Source organism: Astatotilapia calliptera, chromosome 1 (assembly GCF_964374335.1).
Source record: "Astatotilapia calliptera chromosome 1, fAstCal68.1, whole genome shotgun sequence".
In the NCBI taxonomy this organism is placed as follows: domain Eukaryota; kingdom Metazoa; phylum Chordata; class Actinopteri; order Cichliformes; family Cichlidae; genus Astatotilapia; species Astatotilapia calliptera.
In genome coordinates this window covers 41799062-41805213 of record NC_137422.1, presented here as the reverse complement: position 1 = coordinate 41805213, position 6152 = coordinate 41799062, and positions in this window count along the sequence as shown.

Sequence of the window (6152 nt, the reverse complement as noted above, 5' to 3'; positions counted from 1 at the left end):
CGTGCATGGGGCTAGACGGCCAACACGTTAACGAGCTAACTGCGCTAACACACTAGTTCCCACCCATGTAATTGAGCATTGCATGGCACATCCAACATACTGTTTTACTTTAGTCCATGACTCGCTTACCTTCAGGATCATACTTCACATGAAGACCAAAATAATTCCGAACGCCAGATCTGAATGAGGGTGGGGGAGGTCCATGTTGCAAGGAGAGCTTAACTTCTGTCTTGCTAGCTTGCCCTGCGCTCTTCCTTCTGACTATGCTGTCTGTGTTGAGCGCTCAGTGGATCTGCGCTCGACAGTGCAGCCTAGGCGGAGTAGTCGAACGCAGATTCACTGAGCGCTCAACACAGACAGCATCGTCAGAAGGAAAGTTGATAAAATAAATTACAAATGTTGTATTGTTCGATACATATGCGTACCAAACCGAAAGCACTGTATCGAACGGTTCAATATCGATACGAATATCGTTGCACCCCTAACATATATATATATATATATATATATATATATATATATATATATATATATATATATATCGATCGACCGACCGACCGACCGACCGATCGATTGATATAGATATATCTATAACAGGGGTCAAGTGTTTCCTGGTCTTCCTGAAGTCCACGATCAGTTCCTTGGTCTTTGCCACGTTGAGCTGCAAATGATTCTGCTCACACCACGTGACAAAGGAGTCGACCACAGCCTGGTACTCTGTCTCATCATCCCTGCTGATGCATCCAACCACCGCAGAGTCATCAGAAAACTTCTGAAGATGGCAGGTCTCTGTGCAGTGGCTGAAGTCTGTGGTGTAGAGGGTGAAGAGGAAGGGGGAGAGGACAGTCCCCTGTGGTGCCCCTGTGTTGCTGATTACCTTGTCAGACACACACTTTGGGAGACGTACATATTGTGGTCTTCCTGTCAGGTAATCACCAATCCAGGACACCAGAGAAGCATCCACCTGTATTGCTGCTAACTTGTCACCCAGGAGGGTTGGCCTGATGGTATTGAAAGCACTAGAAAAGTCAAAAAACATGACCCTCACAGTGCTCGCCGGCTGGTCCAGATGGGTGTGGACACGATTGAGCAGGTAGATGATGGCGTCCTCAGTTCCGAGACGAGGCTGATAAGCGAATTGAAGGGGATCAAGATGTGGTCTTACTATGGGTCGCAGCTGGTCCAGGATAAGCCTTTCCAGGGTCTTCATGATGTGGGAGGTCAGTGCCACGGGCCTGTAATCCTGGGGGCCACTGGGACGTGGCGTCTTTGGTACAGGGACGAGGCATAATGTCTTCCACAGCACTGGTACCCTCTGCAGACTCAGACTCAGAGAGAGTCTACCTAGATCACTTAAATTACACAATTGAAAGCTTATGTGTATTGTTTGTGTATTTATACACAAGCACTCATATATATTCAAATAATTCAAAAAAACTTTCATTTACCTTTTACTACCACACACCAAATCCGGTCATTGGTACTTCCTGGCTTGTGTAGCCACTAGGTAACAAAAGCTCAACACTGCGCTTAGCATCCTGGAGCACTTCTGTTGTGTTTTGCACATGTTTTGGAGTTTGGACATGCTTCGGAGTTTGTACGTGCTTCGGAGTTTGTACGTGCTTCGGAGTTTGTACGTGCTTTGGAGTTTGTAAACGCTTCGGGGTTTGTATGTGCTTCGGGGTTTGTAGACGCTTCGGAGTTTGTATGTGCTTTGTCTCTAGCAGCCACCGTAAATATACTTTTTTTTATTCACTCCACATAGAATAGTAAATAATATAATACAAAAACCAACTATTTACTAGGGCTGGGTATCATTACTGATTTCTAGAATTGATTCGATTCCGATTCACAAGGTCCTGAATCGATTCGATCCACGATTCGATTCATTTCGATTCAATTCAATTCGATTTGAATCTGGGAAATTTTGCCTCAGACAGTCAGCAATATTATAATTCAGATCAGTACATTTACATATTTTCGTATCTATAAAAAGGGAGCTGACACTTTCCAGACTTTATCAATGGTGTGAGCATCACAGCAGATGCCTTTGTGTCAAAGTAGCTGAAGATAAAACACAGAAAAACATGAAGGTGATTTTCCTGGCCTGGATTTTATAAAAATATTCTGCAGTACATCAAAAACGAAAGAAAACCATTAATCAACATATGAACGTTACCTCTGAAGTTACAGCAGTTTTATTACAGACACAGCATTTTGCATTTTGCATAGTTTTAAAAAGTTTACATTTGTTCAGAAGCCTGTTGAACAGCAGAAATGAGGCTTTCTTTTCAGAAGTAAGTAAAAGGGGAAAAAAATAACTGCTGACAGCGCTCTAAACAACGGTAGACTTGTGCATAACAAGCAAGCGAATAATGCAGAAAACAGATTTTTAGACTGTTTAGAAACTGTTCTTGAAGTACAGAGACAGAGAGAGAGAGAGAGAGAGCTGTGCATGAAGTGTGATATTATTGTGGTGGAAGCAAAACAGCAAAAGTCAGAGTGAATTCATGTTCATGAGAAGCGTAGTTTGGATCTTATTCTGCTGGTTCAGTCAATATTGTTTGGAGAGAGATAAAACTAACAGCTTTAGAATCAGCGCAAAAAGGGCGTAAATACAAAGCGCGGACCCGCCGAAACATCAGAATCGGCGAGCTGTCGGCTTTCAGCCCCAACCGTGTCCGTGCCGTCGGGTGACAAAGGCGACATCTCACTGATTCTGATCTGCGGCTCCGCGCTTTGTGTTTACGTCTTTGTGCAGAAGCCGTGTACCTGCTCTCATTTACTGTTTTAGCTGTTTGGTGGTTGTTGAAATTTTGTGAAGTTTCACCTGAGATTCTGGAATTTTGGGCAAAATACATTTATATAAAAAAAAATCGATTCAGGATTTTAATGAATCAATATCAATCAATATCATCCAAGCCAGAATCGATTTTATTTTATTTATTTATTTATTTATTTATTTATTTGCGCCTGTCCCGTTTGGCTCTTTTGCCATCAGAATTGTTGTCTAAAGGCAAAGAAAGATGCCCAACGGATTTACTTTACCAAATTGACCATCCCAGCCTTGCCAGAATCGATTTTAATCGATGAATCGATTATTAAAACCCACCCCTACTATTTACATGTCAACTTTTAACTATTTAACCATCTGGGGTCCAGGGTATAACTGGCCATTTTTGAGTACTTTTGATTTTACCTCTATATTTCACCTTTATAAACTGTTTTTCTTGCCTTGGTTGGTATCATTTTTTTCAGCCCAACCTCAAATATCTGAAATTTGAGTTATTTTTTCATTTTGGAAAACTATATTAGCACAATTGAGAAATAAAAAAAAAGTAAGTAAAATTCAATAAAATTCAATAAAGTTCAACAACATTCAATAAAATTCCAAGAAAAATTAAAAATCAGTTAAAATGACAATCAATCTAATTGAAACAGTTGCATGTTGTGGACTTGGCCTCAAGGATTCTTAATTTAGATTTAAAAGCACTTAATGAAATGAATTCAGTCATTTTCCAGTCGTTCTGCAGTTTGTTCCAAGCCGAGGGTGTTAAATGGAAAAAAGCTCTTTTACCAAATTCAGTTCGGGCAAATGAAACAGAAGCAACAAGTAACCATGCAGACAAAGAGTATACCGACTAGCATGTTTCATTGCAAGCAGGGAACATATATAAGAAGGTAGCAACCCAAGTATTGCCTTATATATAAAACTGTATAGATGAGAGTTCCTCCGACTTTCCAAAGCAGGCCGTCCTACCTGAGAGTATAACGCACAGTGGCGAGTCTGAGATTTACAGTTAGTAATAAACCTCAGAGAAGCATGATACACAGTATCAACCATTCAAAGACATTGAGCAGAAGCACTCATATATAGAATATCTCTATAATCCAGCATAGGCAAAAATGTTGCAGCAACAAGCCACTTCTTTGTATTAAAAGAGAAACACAACTTATTTTGAAAATAAAATCTGAGATTTAATTTAGATTTTTTTCACAAGATTCTCTACAAAAAAATTTCATTTATTTATTTATTTATTTTACGTACTTGCCAGGTATGTGTATTCTCTCACAATCAAAACCTTTTAACTGGACTGTTTTCATGCTTTTATAAATCCACGTTTTAACTTGGGCTGTAACTCCTGTTTAAATAAGAATTGTTGGAAGTTAATTGATATGGTTTACCATTTAATGATAGATAAGAAGACCCTGAAAAGTGACACACCAGCCAGACGTTTAGGGTTCACGGCACGAGTTAAACGGTCTCGTTCGAATCCTTCAATGCTCAGTGCAGGCTGTGCATTTATTTTGCGCATCTGAGGCAGAGTTTGTAGCCCTTTCACTGAACCTGTCTCCACCTGAGTCAGGTGACATTTAGTGGCAGTAGAAGACCTATGTGGCTGACCAGTATTTTCTCTCGTGTGTGTGTGTATGTGTGTGAGTGTGTGAAATAAAAAATGTGGTGTATTCCCAGCCAGTCGGGTCACTCAGAGTATTACATGTGGCCTGCAGGGGCAATGGGCAGAGGAAATAAAGGGCTATTAGAGGGGGAGAAGGATAGAAAGAAAATACTGGAAGAACAGATCGACAGAGAAAGAGACGGCGACATTTAAGCTAGAGGCAATGTGACAGTGGAGACTGTCCAATAACCATGATGTGTTCCTATCAATCTAGCCATGGCTCCATGGCAGCACTGCAGCTCTCTGCCCTGCAAAGCTCAGTATGATATTAACTATAGTGTCACACCCAGAGCAAATAATTCTTACAGTCATGTTGGTAGTAAAGGGCAAGTTTACATTTAGCGATAAAGACTCGTATCACTCGGTTATGGATGATCTTTCTTTGTAATACTGTAAAAATAGTTCTCCCCAGAGAGAGAAGAGGTTTTCCAGTGCAGCCACATTTGCATGATGAGAAAGCACTGCTCAAATTCATCTTAGTAAAGTCACAGTAAATGACTCCAACAGCATTATCATCTGTTTTACGCAGGTGTGCGGCTGAGGAAAATCACTCACTTCAATCAAAAAAGCTGCAGCTTGCAGCGTAAGGAGCCTCATTTTTTACCATCACACTGGAGGACACAGGAATTAAAGAGAGAGAGAAGGTCATAATAACTTTGTTTCCTCTGCCATTTACAGATGTGATTTCACACACATAGCAGTGGGATGGGCTCGATTAGTGTGTGTGTAGATTTTAACTGACATTTAAAGCTTCATCAGCCTGAACCTGCAGCAGAGCAGCACAGACAAGCTTTCCAAAAGTGAGACTGAAAATCTAATGGGCACAAAGAGCCACATTTGAAGGAGCATGCAGACAAATAAAGAAGTATATTAATTTGTTTTATAACTGATGAGTACTCCCTGATATGTAAGTATGTGTAGTATCTATGTAATTGCCAAATACTTTACTATAATTTGTCTTCTGGCTCTGGGGTTTTTAGATTTGTAACATTTGGCTTTGATTTTTTTGACAGTCATAAACAACCACTCTACAAACTATTTGTAACCCTGGGATGAAGGCAACTTTCAGGATATAAGGCCTAACCCTGGCTCAGTTACAGAGGTAACAGACTCTGGCAGGAAAAAACTGTGATTCCTGCCCTCCTGGAACCTTTACTGTATGACAATGCAGAAAGGCTGTTCAAATAAAACATATGTACAAATATATACTGCATTCATCAGTCTTAAAATATTTACCAAAGATTAGGCTAACAGGGCTACATGGCGGCGGCCTGTGTGTTTACATTAGTGGTGCAATGGATCACGGTTGATCCGTAATCCGAACCAATCCCACTCCACGGTTCGGCACGCACGTGATCCGAAGATTCATAAAAGAAGAAAAAAAAGTATGTGTATGGTGCGCGTGGTAGGTCTGTCAAGCGATAGTTTTTTGGGGTTTTTTTTTTTGCCTGTCCTTTTTGGCTCTTTTGCCATCAGAATTATTGTCTAAAGGCAAAGAAAGATGCCCAACGGATTTACTTTACCAAATTGACCATCCCAGCCTTGCCATAATGGTCCATTTGATTCACCTTTTATTGTTTATTTTATTTTCACTTGCTGAATACGGAACAGACTTGACTGGAGGAAAGAAGGGGAGAAAGAAAGAGGGAAAGAGGAACAGCTGAGAAGAGGGACGGGGGAAAAGGGCAAAAA